This window comes from Myodes glareolus, chromosome 13 (genome assembly GCF_982192425.1).
Source record: "Myodes glareolus chromosome 13, mMyoGla1.1, whole genome shotgun sequence".
Lineage (NCBI taxonomy): Eukaryota > Metazoa > Chordata > Mammalia > Rodentia > Cricetidae > Myodes > Myodes glareolus.
In genome coordinates this window covers 75641375-75660200 of record NC_142038.1, presented here as the reverse complement: position 1 = coordinate 75660200, position 18826 = coordinate 75641375, and the positions used below count along the sequence as shown (strand labels likewise).

The window sequence follows — 18826 nt, the reverse complement described above, 5'->3', positions numbered from 1 at the left end:
CCACGTTCTACGGCACCCACACCTTGTCTTCTAGCCTCTTGGTTGGCTCCACTCCACAGCCGCTTCTGTCCACGGTGGTCATCCCATGGTAGTAGCATCTCCAAAACTGCTGGGGTCCCTTGCTGCAACTGGACTTCCCTTTCACCTAGGCTGTTGTTGGGAGCCACCTGGAGGCACAGGTGGTCCTGCAGTTTGGAGGTAGCCACGTGGGGCTGAGCAACCCTGCCTGCACCCTTGCCTGCACATGCTCAGACCAGCAGAATGGCATTAACCAATCAGGACAGCGTTCAAGCCGCTCCACCGTTTAAAAGCAGATGCCTCGGGACCCTACTTCCTCTCTCTAAGCTTTCTCTCGTCCCTGCTCTATCGTCCCTTCCCCCAATTTTCCTCAAGGGAATGCTCCAAATAAAGATGTGACCAGAGAAGGAATTCTCGTTTTTGGTGGGGTTCATTCCTGCTGGACAGGATGGCGCCCCGCAACTGGTGCTCGAAACCCCGGACGCTGAGGGACCCTGACAACTACGCCGGGGGACCCTGAGAAAGCCCGGGAGAGAAAGCCCAAGATCAGACACCAGCACAGAGAGCCTTGAATTTCAGAACTCTGAGAACATGGAGCGGTGAGTGACGTCGGTTGAAATCCCCAGAAAGGGGAGGAAAAGAAATGTAAAAAGGAATTTCAAAGGATAGGCCTAAATAGAAAAGAAAATACAAAAAAAAATCAAAGTTAAGGTATCTGAAAGAAGGTACAGAAAGCAACGGGGAAGAAAAATCCCTTAAGTTCAGTGCAGGAGGAATGTAAACAGCAGCAAAAAGGCGAGGTAACTAAGGCGGGACTTTGAGGACGATGGGGTACGGGAGACCGCGGCTTCCGCTCCCTCTCCGTCCACCTGCGTACTCGCTGATAGAGACTGGAGGCAACAGTCTCGTAGGGAGGCAAACTTGATCACTGCCTTCCCTGTTCTTAAAGAGCCACAGAGCTTTTGGAGGTGATTTTCGCCTAATTTTGTTAAGAGAGCTCAGTCTCTGGCTCTCACGTACAAAAACTTTAATTTTTGACTGAGAAAGACAAGCTGCTTGATCGTGCTGAGAGTGCTGGCGGCAGCCGGCCCGCCTTTGAGCGGTAATGCCTGATTAGAAACACGGAAGTGGGCCAGGCACGGTGGTGCACACCTGTGATCCCAGCTACTCAGGAGGGAGACGCAACCAGTTGCTGGCGGGAAATTTGCTGGAGTCCTCAGAGGCCTGCGAATAGCCAGGTCGCGGGCAGGCTAAAGTCCGTGTGACATCAGAGGCTATATGTCCCGGCCTTCTGGCGGGGCTATGGTTTTTGGAGGACTTTTTCAGCACCTGAGCGGACTCGCCTGACTGAGGCGGAAGCTGTGTGGTGAGCAGCGGCTCCATAGAAAGCAGAGAGGAGCTGAATCGGCTCTGCGGAAAAACTGTGTTTCCATAGCAACATGGGCGAGCGGGGAGGTGAGTTCCCAGAGAACGGGGCTCTGCGCGCAGGCGGACCGGGCAGGAGAAGCCCCCCCACGGGTGGGCGGATGCCCCCCCTCGCCGGAGCTTGGCGGTGCGAATTCAATGCCTGAGGTGAGGCTGAGGTACAGTTCGCAGTTACGGGATAACCGGCGAGCCCGCCCACGGCCCGGGGCGGAGCCATGCCTTCGGGCCATGCGGAGCGCGCCATAATGGGCTTCAGAGGCGGAGCTGTGGCAGCCGCCGCCTCCGCTGCTGCCGCCCTCAGTCAAGGTCGCCAAGAATTTAGTCAGATAAAAACATTTGTCGCCAAAAATTCAGTCAGATAAAAACATTTATCCCCTAAACAACGTCCCTTCGTCAGCAGGAAGTAGCCAGATCGATGCAACGCCCATTCTCCCTTAAAGAACTGGTCGTGATTATCATAATAAAGGCATGTTTACCTGGTTACCGTATCCTAGGTAACAAAGAAAGGCGGACCTTTTGCCTGAGGCACCTGGTGAGATAAACAATGCTACCTAGAGGTTTTTCCATCTAAATAGGGGAGCTGGAGAGATGGCTCAGCGGTTAAGGGCATTGCCTGCTCTTCCAAAGGTCCTGAGTTCAATTCCCAGTGACAACTGCTTTGGTTTTTAGACATAAGAGGGGGAAATACACTACCAGTGACAGCTTCCCCCAGAGAAAGGATTTCTCTTGCATTCTTTACACTTAATTTTTAATTCAAAATTTTGCTGGTACAGGCAAACAAGATTTGCTTTTTGAAGCAGAGACCTGCAGATCTCTAAGTTCAAAACCAGCCTACTTCCAGTACTGATTGTGCTGAATTTTTACACTGAGAGTTTTTAGTACTCTTAAATGTTTATTTGGGAGGAGAGTTTTGTTTATGTTTTTCTAGGAATGCTGACATACATCTGGATGCCAGCGAGACCGACCAGAGAGATAAAGAAGACGACCCAGTGGATGCTGAGTGTCCTGCTGTGGAAGATTCGTGCGGAGGCAGCAGAGATGACCTTCTGGGCAGTGCCAAGAGCAGCTGTTTCACACCATCGACTTGAGCAACACCCTGTGCAACCTCTTATCTCTTACTCTACTTTGCCTTTTCCTTCCTTAGGAATGGGTGGGAGCAGAGATATCCTTGGCATGCTGCGTCTAGGTGGGGACCAGATTGGAAAATAGTTTTGCCTTATTGCTCTTAAAGACAATAATTAGGGGGAGATGTTGGGAGCCACCTGGAGGCACAGGTGGTCCTGCAGTTTGGAGGTAGCCACGTGGGGCTGAGCAACCCTGCCTGCACCCTTGCCTGCACATGCTCAGACCAGCAGAATGGCATTAACCAATCAGGACAGCGTTCAAGCCGCTCCACCGTTTAAAAGCAGATGCCTCGGGACCCTACTTCCTCTCTCTAAGCTTTCTCTCGTCCCTGCTCTATCGTCCCTTCCCCCAATTTTCCTCAAGGGAATGCTCCAAATAAAGATGTGACCAGAGAAGGAATTCTCGTTTTTGGTGGGGTTCATTCCTGCTGGACAGGATGGCGCCCCGCAGGCTGTCTTTATGGTGACAAGCCTCAACTTCTCTGCATGATGTCTTCAGTCCTGGGCCTTCAACTGCTACTGAAGCTGTACCTGGCCTCTCACAGCGCCAAGCCTCAGCTGCTGTTCATGACCCCTTCAAGCCTTCAAATCCAGCACCACCTGGGTGACTTACACTACCAAGTTCAGTTGCCAATGTGAGATACATCCTTGACCACCTCTGGAACACAGCTCTGCATGCTGATTCTCAGGAAACACTTCCAGATGGTCTCTTCTTAATCACCCCCAATTTCTTACCTCCAACAAAACAGCATCGAGTACCCCAGTAAGGCTTCAGTTTAGCAGTTCTGGAAATGTGCTAATCGCAGCTCATTCTTCAGCCCCGGCTAACCAGAACCACAGAATCTTGATTCAAAATAACAAATGCCTCATAGAGTCTTTACATTTCCCTCTGGAACCTCACAAGCCGGGTCTCCATCCTCTGCACTGCTCTCAACATTCTCATCTTCCAAGCTCCCAAAGAACAGCACACAGAGCTCTCAACACTCAATGGCTTTTCTAGACCACGATCCAGAGTTCTTTCACAGTCTTCCCCAAAATATGGTCAGGTCTGTCACAGCAACACCCTGCTCCTGGTGCCAACTTGTCTTAGTTAGGGTTTACTATTGCTGTGGTGAAACACCATGACCGAAAGCAACTTGGGAAGGAAGGGGTTAATTGCATTCACCATTCCATATGACATTTCATCATTAAAAGCAGAGAGGACAGGGACTCAAGCAGGACAGGAACCTGGAGGCAGGAGCTGATGCGGAGGCCATGGAGGGGCGCTGCTTACTGGCTTGTTTCTCATGGCTTGTTCAGCCTGTTTTCTTATAGAACCCAGAACCACCAGGCCAGGGGTGTCAACATTCACAATGGGCTGGGCTGTTACCCATCAAACACTAATTAAGGAAATGCCTTACAACCAGATCTTATAGAGGCATTTTCTCAGTTGAGGTTTCTCTCTGATGAGTCTAGCTTGTTTGAAATTGACATTTAAACTAGCCAGTAAGATGGCAAGCAGTGCCTGTCCCTAAATATGACTTTCATCAGCAGTCACATTAGTGTTCCCGAGGAAGTGCGCTCGGACGAGGAGCTCTGCCATGTGGAAATCTTCTCTTCCGAGTAGATCTGTGTTTAAGAATGGCTAAGAGGTGTTCCATCTGCAGCAGATGAAGGCCCCTCAGAGAGATGAGGTACCAGAGACAACTTGGTAACACCGCAGAACCATGGCATGCTGACTGTTCTTCAGTGACTGCCTAGGTGTTCCCTAGGCTAACCGCTTCAGTTTGGTAAGCCATAAATCTTTCCCTATCTTGGGCCCTCATTTATAAAAGAACATGGCCAGAGATGTGAGGCTCAGGGCCTTCTGTGTTATGATGTCTGTCATTTTTTCTTTCAGTTAAAGTACTCCAGGGTGACAGCTGCTCAGAGTGAGTTGCCTTGTGATCTGCATGTCAATGGGAAGACAATTGGCCTCAGAGTTGAGGCCATGCTTGGGTGTGCTGCTTTGAGAGACTTCCCAATATCTAACAAAACTTATTGAGAAGGGCCTGGATGATGCCTGGTTTGGGTGGTGTCCTGGAACTGAGAAGATGGCTGTGAATCTTCGATTTAGTACAAGGGGGAAGCTCTGGGTTTGGACTATACACCCTCACTGCATCCTGGTCCACAGCTCCTTACTAATGCACTTGGGAACAGGATGCGAAGCTTCTCTAGGCTCCACTCGAGTCACTTAGAATCTAATGGTTTGGATTAGATTCTTCTCAATGCTCCATCTAGACCAGCATCAAGTGTGTGAGTGTGATTTATAATGCATAGGTGAAGGTTGGAATCTCTCCCAGTTCTCACAATAACAACAATCTTCAGTCAACTCCTATAGTCTGTGGCTTTGTTCAGTGTGCCCTGAGTTATGAACATCACATAGGCTTTAAAAGCAGAGGCCTTCATTCCCACACCACCTCTGACTATAGCTGTATGGTTCGGAGCCTCATTGACCTCCCCCTTGGACATTCATTGATGTGTGGATTTTGTTGTGATAAGTGACTTTCACAGGTGTTGGCACATAGAAATGTTTAATAAATGATTGCTCATATGCTGTAATCTCTGCAAGTTTAATAAAGACATTTGAGTCTATTAATCAAATGAGTAATGGGCAAACAGGGTTATCATTTGAGGGTGGGTTATTTTACAAGAGATTGAAATAACAAATTTGTGATGTTGGGAAAATCTGTTTATAAACCCTGTGGGCTCTAAGTTTCTTCATATATACCAGATTATATTTTGAGACCTATTCTTGAGTCTATAATTCTTGTCTGGCTCATAAACTGAGTCTGGATGCAATTCTAAAGTAATTCAAAGAGATAAAATCCAAAATGAGGTTTTAAGTAATAACAGTATTGTTGTAATAAATTTAAGTCCAACAATTTTAAAGGATCATTTTTATTTGAATGCGTAATTCCAGTTATCTTATTTTAATCATGTGTGATGAATGCCTACCTCGCTACATTCCAGTGTTATGGTTAGATTTCATAGCCACACCTTAGCAAAGGACAGCAGGGAAGGATGGAGACAGGGCATGCTAGAAGGCCAGGACAAGAGCAAAGGTGACTAGGCAAGACCTGCATCATCTCCCCTGCCCTCACCTCCACCCAGCCAAGGCTTTGCTTACATAATGAGCCTTTGATTTCAGAGCTGAGCATAATCTTGACGATTAATCCCAGAAATGTCTTTGAAGAATTTGTAATTGAATTGTGTTTTCAACATATGTCAGCATGCTCTGTTGAAGAAAACACTCCCGTGACTGACTTTTCTGTGACAAGAGCAGTACTCTCTAGTACTAAATCTCTAGTAGATTCTGTTGAAGAAAAGCTCAACTCTAGTTCTGTTCCTGGAGAGGAAGTGTTGTCAAGCCGCCCTGCTGAGATCCCGGTGTGGGAACAGCTCCTCTGGCCTCCTGAGCTCTCCAGGGAGAGGAGACAGAGATGAGGAATGGACACATATTCCAGAACTGGATTCTGAGTGGGCTTTTGGCCAAACTTGGCCCAATTTCTCAACAGAGAGAAAACACTGACCCAGGCTGAATTCTGACTCAAGGCCAACTTGCTTTGGACACGCTCTTTTCTGCCAGGTATATTTGGATCCTCTCCCCAAGTCACTAACTGGGCACGATCAGGAGATGCCAAGAGAAAGAAAGACTGGCTCCTTTTATTTCTACTGCCCAGTGCCACCTTGTCTTCTGCTCTTACAATTGGGATGGAATGGAGGGAGGAGAGGAGAAGGCTGGCGATTAGGAGGAGAGGCAACAAGGGCCACCCATGAAGATGTGAGGCTTCCAGACAGCCAGGGGACTCCAGGAGGGAGTCATTTGTGTGTGAGGGGGATGATTGGTAAACTTGGGGACAAGGAAAGGAAAGGGAGGGAGGGTGCCCAGGGAAACCTAATGGTGCTCGGTGACGGGGGTGGGGGAAGGGTGAGTTCCTCTCCTTCTCCTCTGCTAGATAATCTTGGAGGCTGATGCTGTTTCTTAACACTCAATGATTCCAGACTCCCATCACAAGGACTTAGGAAATGAGTTTCCTGGGCAGCCCTGGCCAGGCTGGAGATACCTATCACTCTTGTTCAAGGTCCATTTCCTACTGACTTTTACACTGTTGGGCTATTATTGAGTTGAAGTACAAAACGGGAAATCTTTTGGAATCTAGCATCAGACCCTGGAGCTATTCAATTAAGAGTATTGGTAAAGAGTTTTCCAGAAAATCTCTACACGGCAGCATCACATTCAGGAAAACTCAAGACTGCCTCCTCTTGAGCCATTTTCTCAAACCCCAGACCCTTATTTGTTTCTCAGAGGAACCCAAAACTGTTCCTTTATCTTTCAAAATTAAATTTTAGTGAGCAATTATGTGATGCAATAAAGTACAAGAGAGCAGTGGAGCGGGGGAGCACAACCATCGTCTCGCAGATTCACCTTTTGGTGTTTTGGAGTTTCTGTAGCAAAAGATGCCAGAAACATCTCATTTGGAAGGAATTCCAAACACAGTCTGATTTACAGCGTCCTTTGGTTGTTCGTCCTATATATCTGCCACTCGGCAGCCTCTGGTTCTCTCCCGCTTTCCTCCACACATCTGGCACGCCTAGAAACCTTTATAAAGAAAGCTTTATTTTCTAGATCTGTGTATTTATTTGACTTGTTTTTGTTTAGAACCCCTGTAGTAGTGACATGATGTGATCCTGCTGAGGGGAAGATCTCTGGTTTATTTTGGTTAGAACAAGGTTTCCAGGTTTTTTTAATGCTTCAACAAATGGTAAACTCTCCCTCCTTGATAAGACTGAAGTGTGTGAGTGTGTGTGTGTGTGTGTGTGTGTGTGTGTAGCATATGTGTATTTGTTTTATATATGTGGTATATGTGTATTTGTTGTGTGTGAGAGAGAAAGGATGGGAGAGAGACAGAGAAAGAGAGAGAGAGTTAATAGTACAGTACATAGATAGAAGATAGGAGAATAAATCCATCAGTTTCTTTGTTTGTTCACTGGTAGACGTTTAGGCTGTTTCCATATCTCAGCTACTGTGGATAAAGATGTCACAAACCTGAGAGTACAGGTGTCTCTGCAAGGTGGTGACTTCATTTTCTTTGGGTATATGTCCAGAAAAGCCTTGTGGGGTCACATGGTATTTACATTTTAAATTTCTTTAGGAACTTCTGTCCTGTGCTCTGTGACTAAGAAATCCACATTTTCACAAACTGTGTCCAGCTGCCCTGTTTCACACCCTCACCAACATGTGTTATTTCTTGACTTTTTGATAATAGCCAACCTAATGGATGTGAGGTGAAATGAGTCTTAAACAAGATTTTTTTTTTTAAATCCATAGCTCAGCTTACAAAGCACCTAGGGAGTAAGGCTACGTCTGTCCTCACAGAGTGACCTATATGGTCAGTCTGAGGAGAGGACACTGTATTCGTAGCTTCCTGAATCTCAGCACACCAACTGCTAGGACGGTCATTCATTAGTAAAGCTCCGAGCAATCAGAAGGGCTCATGTTTAAAAAAAAAATTGTAACATTAAGTGTTTAAAGTGTGTAGCTTTTTCACACGGGGGTCTAGACTGGAGCGTCCCCATCTCTCTTGCAAATGATTCAGCTGGGCACTGTGAACTCTGAGCTCTGTGGAGATCTTTAGTTTGGAGGTTGACAGGGTGAGGGGGAGAGGGAGGGAGGAAAGGAGAAAAAATTACTTGGCTCTGGGACACTTGGCCAGGACTCTACTCTTGTCTTTCATATGTGTTCAGGACTGGTGTTAGGATGTTATTAAAAAATAGATGTTATTGGTATAAAAAGTTTGAAAGCAAAATGGTTTTTTGTTTGTTTGTTTGGTTTGGTTTGGTTTTTTTTCAAGACAAGGTTTCCCTGTACCTTTGGTGCCTGTCCTGGAACTAGCTCTTGTAGACCAGGCTGGCCTCGAACTCACAGAGAGTCGCCTGCCTCTGCCTCCCGAGTGCTGGGATTAAAGGCATGCACCACCACTGCCCGGCAGCAAATACTTTTTTTAAAAGAGTACTAAAGGTGTTCTCAGTTCTAAAGAGTATTCTCTGTGTTTAGTTCTCATAGACAAATAAGTTCACATGTTCACACACATACATTACACACACAATGACAAGGATAAAGGTTCATGCACCATGTTCAGAAACACAGTTCTAGCTCCTCTCTGAGTACTCTACTCCTCTTCAAGGGTGGCTCCAGATCCTGCGGGAAGTTAGGAGAGGTACTGCATTCTATGGTTTCCTGCTGAAAATCTAAGCCAGTGAGAGCCAAGGGAAAGCTGGGAGCTCAACTCCCTTCTCATCCCTTAAAGATGAGAAATCTAAGGCCAGGATAACCAACTGATGGCAGCGCTGCAGTTTGAAGACAGCGGTTCTCTGATGTCAGAGTTGTGTTTGTCCTACTACACTGCACTTGAACATGACTGGGCACCCTGTACCAATGAATCTCCTAACAAAACTGTTTCCCATCTGGTCTGTGGGCATAAATATAAAGTTCTGGTGTACCCATACTGCAGAATATTCTAAAATATATACCGTGAGATTGTGTGTGTGCATGCGCGCACGTATGCAGTTTGCCAAGAGGAAAGGGGGCAGTGGAAATTCCTTAGTAAGTGGACACTCTAAAGCTCTCAAAGGTTTATCTGAAGAAGACTGAACAGGGGCAATGTTTTATGAGTTCTGCTAATCCCACAAAGTGTGGCTTGCTGAGGAAACAGACGTCTTTTTGAAGCGTGCAGTGAGTTATAGACACTGCTCTGTGACTGTCTAAAAAGCTGCACCACAGATCTGTTTTCTGCAGATTGGTACCCAGCTTTTGTTTTCTCCCTCTTAGCTGCCGCTACTGTTATGTTAATTATGTTCGCCTCCACCACCAAAGATGTCCCTTTAGCTGTTTGAGAATTTCAGTATTCCTAGAAAGTTTGTCATACTCAAAGTCAGGACTGCTGCTTCCCAGAATGTGAGTACTGTCTGGCAAGTAACGATGGTTAAACAGAGGTACACATTTGGACAAATCTTTGGAAACTGAGCTACAGTGGAAAAGACCAGAAGGAAGGAGAATACTGTCTTGTGGAAGGGGACAGTAAGCATGGGAAGGGTCACAGAGTTGAGAAGCTGCCGGGTGACAGAAGAGGCTGATGCTGTTTCACGTTCTCCCAGCTCTACACGGATGCTGACCCTGCTGGTCCCATGTCTGTGGCCTCGGGCAATTCCATTTCAAGGCAGCTTCAGACGGGTTGGAATTCTAAGAATCTGTCCAGCAATTCAGATCTTACTGTCTGTGGGTGGAATGAGCAAAATGGAACATTTCAGGCTAAAATTTCAAACTCCAGGCTGTAAACCCAAGAATGGTGGCTTCCTGAGGTCTCTTTTAAGCCTTACCCAGGGTTTCTCAAACATATCCTCTCTGCCACAGCCCAAGTTGAGAAGTTTATGTCATGCTCTGTTATTCATTCCTCTCTTGATAATTAAACTCCTTTTTAGGATATGGGAGATTGAATTGTTACTTGACCACTGCAGATTTATGTGACATTCCAACACAAGTCTAACACAGCCAACAAAACCTGCCAAAGAACACAGGATGAGCAGAAGTACCAAACACAGACAGCAGTGACTGAATTGCTATAGCCTCTACATTGTGTATTAAAGGAAGTAAAGCAAAAGTTGGGAAGAGCCAAAGCCTGCATGGAGATTGGTTCTTCCAAGGCTGTTCCTGTAGAAAGGAGTTGGATTGTGGAACCAAAATCTAGGTAGAAATCATTCACACTTAAGAAATGGTTCTCAAAAAGAGGAATATGGTATGTATTCACTCATAAGTGGATTCTAACCGTAATTAAAGGTCTTTGAGCCTATTATTCATGATCCTAGAGAAGCTAAATAAGAAGGTGAACCTGACGAAAATCATGTAGCTATCCTCCTGGAGATTGGAAATAGACAAGAGTGCCAGGTAACCTCGGGTGCATGGGGGGGTGGGGGGGCTGTTGGAAGGGGAGAGGGTTAGAGAGAAGGGAGTAGGGGAGGAATGGGGAAAGATCAGGGGACTGGGATGGGGGGGAGGGAGAATGGATAGATATGGGATCAGTGAAGTATATACCTCAACTAAGGGAGTCATTTTAGGGTTTACAAGAGACTTGAGTATAAAGGGGATCCCAGGTCCAAGGAGAGATCCCCAGATTGTTCTCTGGACAGAAGAGAGGGTGCCTGAACCGGCCTTGGCCCACAACCATACTGATGAACATTTTGCATATCACCATAGAACCCTCATCTGGCGATGGAGGGAGATGGAGGCGGAGACCCACGTCGAAACACTGGACCTAGCTCCCTAGGTCCAAACGAGAGGCAGAAGGAAGGAGAATGTGAACAAAGAAGGCAAGATCAGAGGAAACCTTCATCCGACGTTGGATGGCGATACAGATGGAGACCCATATTGGAGCACCGGACGGAACCCTCCACGGTCCAAATGAGGAGCAGAAGGATGAAGAAAATGAAAAAAGAAATCAGGACTGCGATGGGCGCCATCACCCACTGATACAAGGGGACTGATCTAATGAGAGTTCACCAAGGCCAGCTGGACTGGAACTGAACGAGCACGTGATCTAACCAGATTCTCTGAATGTGGCCGGATTCTCTGGATGTGGCTGGCCCGGAGTCTTTCTGAAAAGCCATTGACAATGACACTGGGACTTGTTTCCTCTGCATATACTGGATTTTTGGGATCCAGTCTGTTTGGATACTCACCTTCCTGGACCTGGAGGGAGGGGGGAGGAACTTGAACTTCCCACAGGGCAGGAAACCTTGACTACTCTTAGGGTTGGAGAGGGAGGAGGAGAGGGAGTGGGGGAAGTGGGAGGGTGTTGGGAGGAGGGGCGGAAATGGAAACTTTTATAATTTAATAAACTAAAAAAAAAAGAAATGGTTCTCAAAGCTATTGATACAGGGCACTATATATTTTTGACTAGAAAACTTTAAAGAAAAATAACATTATACTTTTATGAAAAAATTACTTCTATCTTCCCATGGTTCTTCTACCTTCTGGACCAGAAAACCTCTACGTTATATAAAAGCATAGGAGAAATAGCTATGGTGCATATGCCGTGCTGGAGCCATGAAGAATTCCAAGAAAAGAAGCTATAGGAAGGCCCTCCGGGGAAAGAAGGAAAACCTAGGATGACAGGATACACAGGAGCTGCTTGCTGGGGGGTTGAGAAGAGAAGAGATGTTTAAAAGAAGGAGAAGGAGCCAACATGGACATGGAGCTCTGTTACGGAAGGACAATGTATAGAAGATGCCCTCTAAGGGAACAGGACCACATGCTTATCTGTAAAGTGAGAATGTTGGACATACTGAGCCTACATCCAACCCTCTACCCCTTACTACAATTTCTAAAGCATAGCACTGAGAGCTGTCCTTCCTGTACTAAGAATGTTTAAGGCATACATATCTCAGAGAGTCCAAAAAGGAGTCTCTTTTCTTGAGAAAGGAGTCCAGAGAGCTTTGAGCCCCTCTGGAAAATGAAAGTCAAATGAATGTACTGGTCACATGGTCCAAGGTCCGGTTCTGCAGTCATGTGGCTCAGTGTTGAGTTGGAAGATAGAGCACTGACTGATATGTCTATTTGTTAGGTATACTTTCTGCATAGGAACTTTAAAAATGTGCTGTCTCTACAAAACACATGGCAAAGATAACACAGGCCAGGGATGAGTGAGAGAATGAGGTAAGACATACAAATGCTTACTAAAGGAAACTGATTCTATATTGATATCAGATAAAGTTCATTTCAGAACAAAGAAAGTATTAGGGATAAAGATTTTACATAATGACAAAAGCATCAACTCATCAAGAAGACAAAAATTGCGAGCCTTTATTTACAAAACAACAAAGCCACAAAATATAGAAGGCAAAACCCAGGAGTGTAGGAAGAAGAAGCAGCCTAGGGTTTCAGACGGAGACCAGTTCTCTCAAAGACTAATAGAGCAACTAGACAGAACAGCAAGGAAATAATACAACCTCAGTATTTTCAAAAGGCAGAATCTATTTGACAGCTACAAAAGGCAACCGAGTAGAAGCAGAAAATCCAATCGCTTGCAAGTCCCCATGTTATAACATCAGAATAAGTCATATTTTAGAAATAGAGCAAAATAAATTGAAATAGTTTAAAACATCAAAAGTCTGAGCAGAGACCACAGTAGGATCAATTAAAAAGTATCAAGTAATACTCAAGTACACACACACACACACACACACACACACACACACACACACACCTGAATTAAAATGAAAATTCTCTGTAGCAGAATTTATAAGATATAGTTGAAGCAGATATATGCAACTTTGTAGCTCCAAACACATACATTAGGAAAGAGAGAGCTCAAATAAATATTTTAAGTTCCCATTACAAAAAACTACCACTAAAGTAGTTCTAGTAAGAGTGAGACAGGACATTCCTGTGGACCTTAAGACATCCCGAAGATAACAAAAGACTAAACAAGAAATTTCTTGCAAATTCAAAAACTTAGACAAAATGGACTTCCTTTCTAGGAGCTTAGACCATCTTTGGCATAGGTGCATGATCACCTGAACAAAGCCACAGGAACTATGAAGAAACTGAATTAGTAATTTATAAATAAATGCCCCGGACATGATTCTTAGACTTACTTCATAGCACTGAACGATCTTACTAAACACTTAAAATAGAATACATTGCAATTCTACCATCTTTTTCTAGAAATAGACAGGAAGACACTTAATTCGTTCTCTGAAGCATCTATTAACCTAACTTTAAAAGTCAGGGTGGGGGTGGAGACAACTTTGGGGCTAGCCTGGGTTATGAAGTAAAGCTCCCCTCAGAATGGAGGAGAGGCACACAAGGGAGGTGGGCAGGCAGGCTCTAGGCACTCATTGGCCAGACAGCCTAGCTGACGTGGTGAGTCCAGGTTCTGTGAGATAATTGGTCTCAAAAAAATGTAGAAAGGATCCTGGGGGCCCCCCACTAGATGAAGTTGAATTGGCTTCTGTGAAAGGAATGGTCACTGTTCTCTGTGGGGTGGCCACTGGCAGGTGGCCATGGCTCGGTGTATGGCCCACAACCATGTTCATATGGGCAGACTTCAGTTGGCTCATTGGGTTCTAATTTTAAAACAGGATTTGAAGATGGAAGATGGAAGAGAGATATATTGGGGCATCCACTTCCACAAGGAGCCAAGGAAAGGAATGGGGATACATAAAGTTTAGAATACATTGTACAATCTATGAAATTCTCAAAGAAGAAAAATTAATGATTATAATGTGGGGCAGAATAGAGAAAGACATTATTGTCAGCTTCTTGTCTCCACACACACATGCACACACACACACACACACACACACACACGCGCGCGCGTGCGCGCGCACACACACACCACAAAAAAATATTTGGCAAAATTCAGTGCCACAGTGGGATTAGGGAGCTCCTTAAAGCTGACAAGCAATTTGAGCCCCAATTTTGCGACTCTTCAGCTGGTGTGCATTGACACCGAAAGCATCAGTGCTTCAACCAAGACGAGAAACAAGACAGAAGCCCCATGAGACCAGGAGAAGAGGAAACGTACAGAAAATAAAGAAACAAAAAGATCCCTGTTGATGACAACGCATTAGGAGAATTCTTAAGGAATTTACAAAAGAGACCACTTTGTACCTGGTAAGTGTGTTCAGCAAAGTGATAAATCAAAAAAGCTCCAGCAACTACTTGTATTTTGACACACTACCAATGAACACATGAGCAGTAAACTTCAGAGTGCAGCATCACTATAGACTTTCCCCAGAGTGGAACACTTAGGTGTAAGTCTAACAAAGCTCATGTGAGGGTCTGCAAGACAGCTTGCTGAAGAAAGGCAGTCTCTGGACAAGTTTGCTAATGACCTGGGCTCAATCTCCAGAACAGACAAACAGCCAGATGTGATGGCTTCCATCTGAGATCCCGGAACTCCTATAGCGAGATGGGAGTGGATGTAGGAGGCTAGTCTGGAAGCTTGGAGGATGCTAACCTGGAGAACATAGTGGCAAAGATCTGAAGAGAGAGCCTGCCTTAACACAGTGGAAGGAAAGAACTTCCTGCAAGGTGTTCTCTGACCCCGACATGCTCTCTAAGGGCACACACATGCCCCTACACTCTAATAACAAATACAAAAAACAACCATACACATAGGACATGGATGCTGGAAACTATACAATGGTGATAAAAAAAAAACACTAAACATCTAAGTAACAGAAACACAAGCCGTGTCTGTAGGTTGGGTGAATCAGTAGAACAAAGACTTTAATTCTCTTAAAATCAACTTCTCATCAAAATAGGGTGACTTTTTTAAAGAAACAGATAAAAGAATTTGTTTGGAATAACAAAAGAACTGGAAGACCTGCGTGTTTGGGGAAAAGAATAAGGGAGGGCTCAGTCTTGCTGAGACCTATTATATAGTTGCAGTAGTGCAGGCCTTGCACTGTTGATAGAGGGATATGCTCAGACATCAACAAAACTGAACAGGGACCCCAAAGTGGCCCCGCCACCCCTAGACATGTTCAATTTTGATGAAGCAGCAAAGGCATGTCAATAGAATTGTTATTCCTTGTTGTTTGGGGGCGGTCTTTGCTTTTGTTTCTTCCTCTTCATTTTGGGCAGGGTCTTGGCTGGCCACAAGCTTATGATCCTCTTTCCTCAGCTTCCCAAGTTCCCTGATGGTGGTGTGAGTCACCATTCCTGGCTTCGAGACTCCTTGTCAATTATCGGGGCTGCAGCCGTAGTAGATCCACCGACTGAGAAATGGAAATCTTCAGTTTATACATAAATTAATACAGAAAACATTAAATAAGTAAATCGTAGATCTATAAACACTGGAGAGAAGGAAAAAACTTGGTGGACCTTAAGTCTAGGCAAAGAAATCTTAAAACTTGTCACCACTGAAGGCCAGGCAGGGGAGACTGCAGCACCTGCTAATAGGGAGTTCCAGGGTTGTAATTCTCAAGTTATTGCCCATGTTGCGATGGGCTTTTCAGTGTGCGAACAGCCTTTGAATCATTAGGCTCCAGTGAGTAACCCTGTACCCATATTCCCATAAGAAACTCTAATAACTCACTGATTGTTCAATCTAGACTCGATGGAATTGCTTCTCCAGTTTGTCACGAGTGCCCTGTCTGGAGGGCAGGGGAAGTTGTTGTCCACTGCTCAGAAGTTAAGCAGCAGCACACCACAGATGCTACTGAGCAATGAAAAGTGAAGGCTGGAGCTACACTATGAATGCGAATGAACCCCGTCTAAACTGTATCAAGAAGCTAGACAGGGACTGTACATTGAATGATTCCATCTAGAATGTCTAAACTAAGCCATCAAGAAGAGAAAGTAGCCCTTGCCAACAGCCACAGTGGAGAGGTTAGCTATAAAGTGGTATAGAAAAAACTGGGGGCAGTTGTAGAAATACTCTATATTTTAATTGTGGTGGTGACATTGATTCATCAAAATTATCGATCTGTTTTTATTTATGCATTTATGCATTCATTTATTTACTGTGCTGGCTAGAACCCAGGCTTTTACATATATTAGGGAAGTATTCTATCACTGAGCTATACCACCAACCCTGAACATATATTTTTAATGTATGCATTTGACTGCCTAAACCATTGTGTACAAAATGATCCTTGAACCTACCTTACACCCAATCCCAAAATTAATTTGAAATAGAGTGTAGACTAAATATAAATGCTAACTTAATAAACTTCTGGAAAAGACTAATTAGGAGAAAATTTTTATAATCTTAAGAACACAAGATATTTTGGGAGACACAAAAGTCATAAAAGGAAAAAACTCATAAACTTTAGACTTCCCTCAAATCTTTCCCCTTTAAATAAGTAGTGTATAGTCTGACAGAAGCACAGTTGAAGACTCTGGAGACTGAGAACACAGTGCCTACCCAAACAGATTAGGCCAGCTTGGGAAACACTGCTTTAGCATGTGTGTCTGCAGGAAATTAGACAGAAATTGAAATTGCGACATACAAAATATACCGGACTCAGAAAGACAGATACATTATTATCTCTCACACAGAGATCTTAGGTTTGAATTTCATACATGTATGTATGTGTGTTGTGGAACAGAAAGGGTCAGTGAGAAAGAAAGAGATCTTGAGGTGAAGGAGAGAAGATGACAGAATATTGTGGCATGATAGTCGCAGGGGCCACTGCAAGAAGGAAGGGACCAGCAGCAGAGGAGTAGCGACCGATGAGAGTGACATGGATATGACATGCACTATTTTGTATGTTTGAAAGTGTACCTGATCTTTGGCTATATTGATATTTTATTGCACAAATGAACCTCAGTTTTTATCTTTGCATGTCTGACATACAATGTAGTTCTGTTTACATATGAATACAGACATGAAGAAGCTAAGACGCATTTAGATACGTGAACTTATTCGATCTGCATCTTTTATAGCTGGGGACTATGTTAGATGCTTGACTACAAAAAGACCAAGGCAGAACACTTGACCCAAACTCCGTGGAGTCAGAGATAGAAGTCTTGTAGAAGTTGAGACTATTGAAGTGGGAGTCACAGGACATGACGTCTATCTAGGGTGGGGGCCAGAGACAGGATCCTGACAAGTTTTTGAGAGGAAGAAGATGTTTCCATTTCAGAGCTGGTTAGATGTGATCTGGTGTCCTAGTGTCCACAAACTCACGTATCCCAATGCACTCTAGCATGCTACAGTCAGCCTAAGTAAGTGTGCCTATGTGTGGATATAAATCTTTGAAAACTGAAATCTATACTCTCAAACTTCGCTCCTGTCTTACCAGCTGAGTACGGAGCATCCTAAGTCCTTTGTTGTCATCGCAGCAGTGTTGAAGGATCTGTAGCGGAGTCGGTGGCACCCAAGGAAGCCATTTACTTTGCTTCCCCATCAGAGGTAATTCCTCGTGCATCGATGTTTCTGGTGAGATTGCAACACTTCAGCCTGTGTTCAGACCCTACCTGACGCTGGGCTTTCTTCCTTTGTCTGTCACATCCGCAGTTGCTCTGCTCAACTGGGGCCTCAAAGTCATCTGAGAAGGGTGGCATGGACTCTTCCCGCACTGCTGCTGGTGTTAACACTTGGCCTCCTCCCATGAATCACGAGTGTTCCCAGTGGCATCACAAATGGCAAAGTCTCACAATGAAGTTTTCAACTTGGTTTGATGCATTAGAGAAAGAATTATCTGTGTTAGCTACAACTTTTAAAATGTGTTTTCTAAATAAGCTTCAAAAGCTAAAAATAACTGTTTGATCCTTGGGCCACAGAATAGGTGCTCTGTATAAATAGGAAGGAAAGTCAGAGCCCCCTGAGTCTGGCTGTACCTCACTGTTAGGGCTATTGGGCAGCCAGGTACACCGTCAATGAGCAGTGATAAGTTCTAAAGAATCTTTCCTTCTGAGCAGTCGATATCAAAAGTGAGTTTAAAAATGTCGGTGAACCATCTTAGGAACAGATGTGCTGTGATCCAGCCTCTTTATTCCATTTGCAGAGCATGGGCATCATAAATTCAGTCTAACACTTGAGGCTTCTGGCATCCCTGTAATGGTGTCTGAGCATCAGATTCAACTCGAGTTTCCCATTGCAGTAACCCTCAACAGAAGGGACAGCCTGTGCTAAGAGGCCTTGGAGAGGACACTGATGTCTGTCCAGGGTTGAGAGCCCTGGCGGACAGCACCTTCTTCCAGTATAAGGCTGTTCCATCTACGGTGAAAATCTCAGGAGAGGATGGCCACCTTCATCAAGAACTTAGCTGCGTTCTCACATAGTGTGTCATTTCTCATCTTGCATTTTATGTCATGGAGACAGCTGAAATCTTCAGATGCCAGAAGACAACCTCTACTAGCTTGAGATTTTTCTTCTATGGCTTGCTAAGAGCTAGACCCTTGCCTGGACCTACGCTTTGGCTTAAAAGAACCCTGCGGCTTATTTGATCTTCTGTCCAGACCACTAAAACTTTCCTGCTTTCAGCACTAAGGCTTCTCTCTTTTCTTTTAATCTGTGTGTTCAAGGAGCAACACTTTCAATTTCCTTCAAATTTTTTTTCCCTTTGAATTCACAACTTGGCTAGCCAATACAAAGGTTTATCTTATGGCCTCTCTGGGCTTTTGCCAGGTCTCTCTTTTACTGAACGTAATTGCTTCTATCTTTGAAAAGGATTTGTTTTTATTATTTTTCATTGAGAGACAGACAGACAGACAGACAGAGAGATAG

General features: G+C 44.7%; 1 long non-coding RNA gene across 1 annotated transcript in view; it reads left to right on the top strand.

Annotated features, from left to right (window-relative positions):
- LOC148120062 (uncharacterized) overlaps positions 1 to 2967 on the top strand; it is a 565006-nt gene extending 562039 nt beyond the window's left edge. Inside the window, exon 2 of the long non-coding RNA XR_015734747.1 lies at positions 2630 to 2967. This is a non-coding gene — a long non-coding RNA (uncharacterized LOC148120062). The remainder of the gene's footprint in view (positions 1 to 2629) is intronic.
- The last annotated feature ends 15859 nt before the right edge of the window (positions 2968 to 18826 follow it).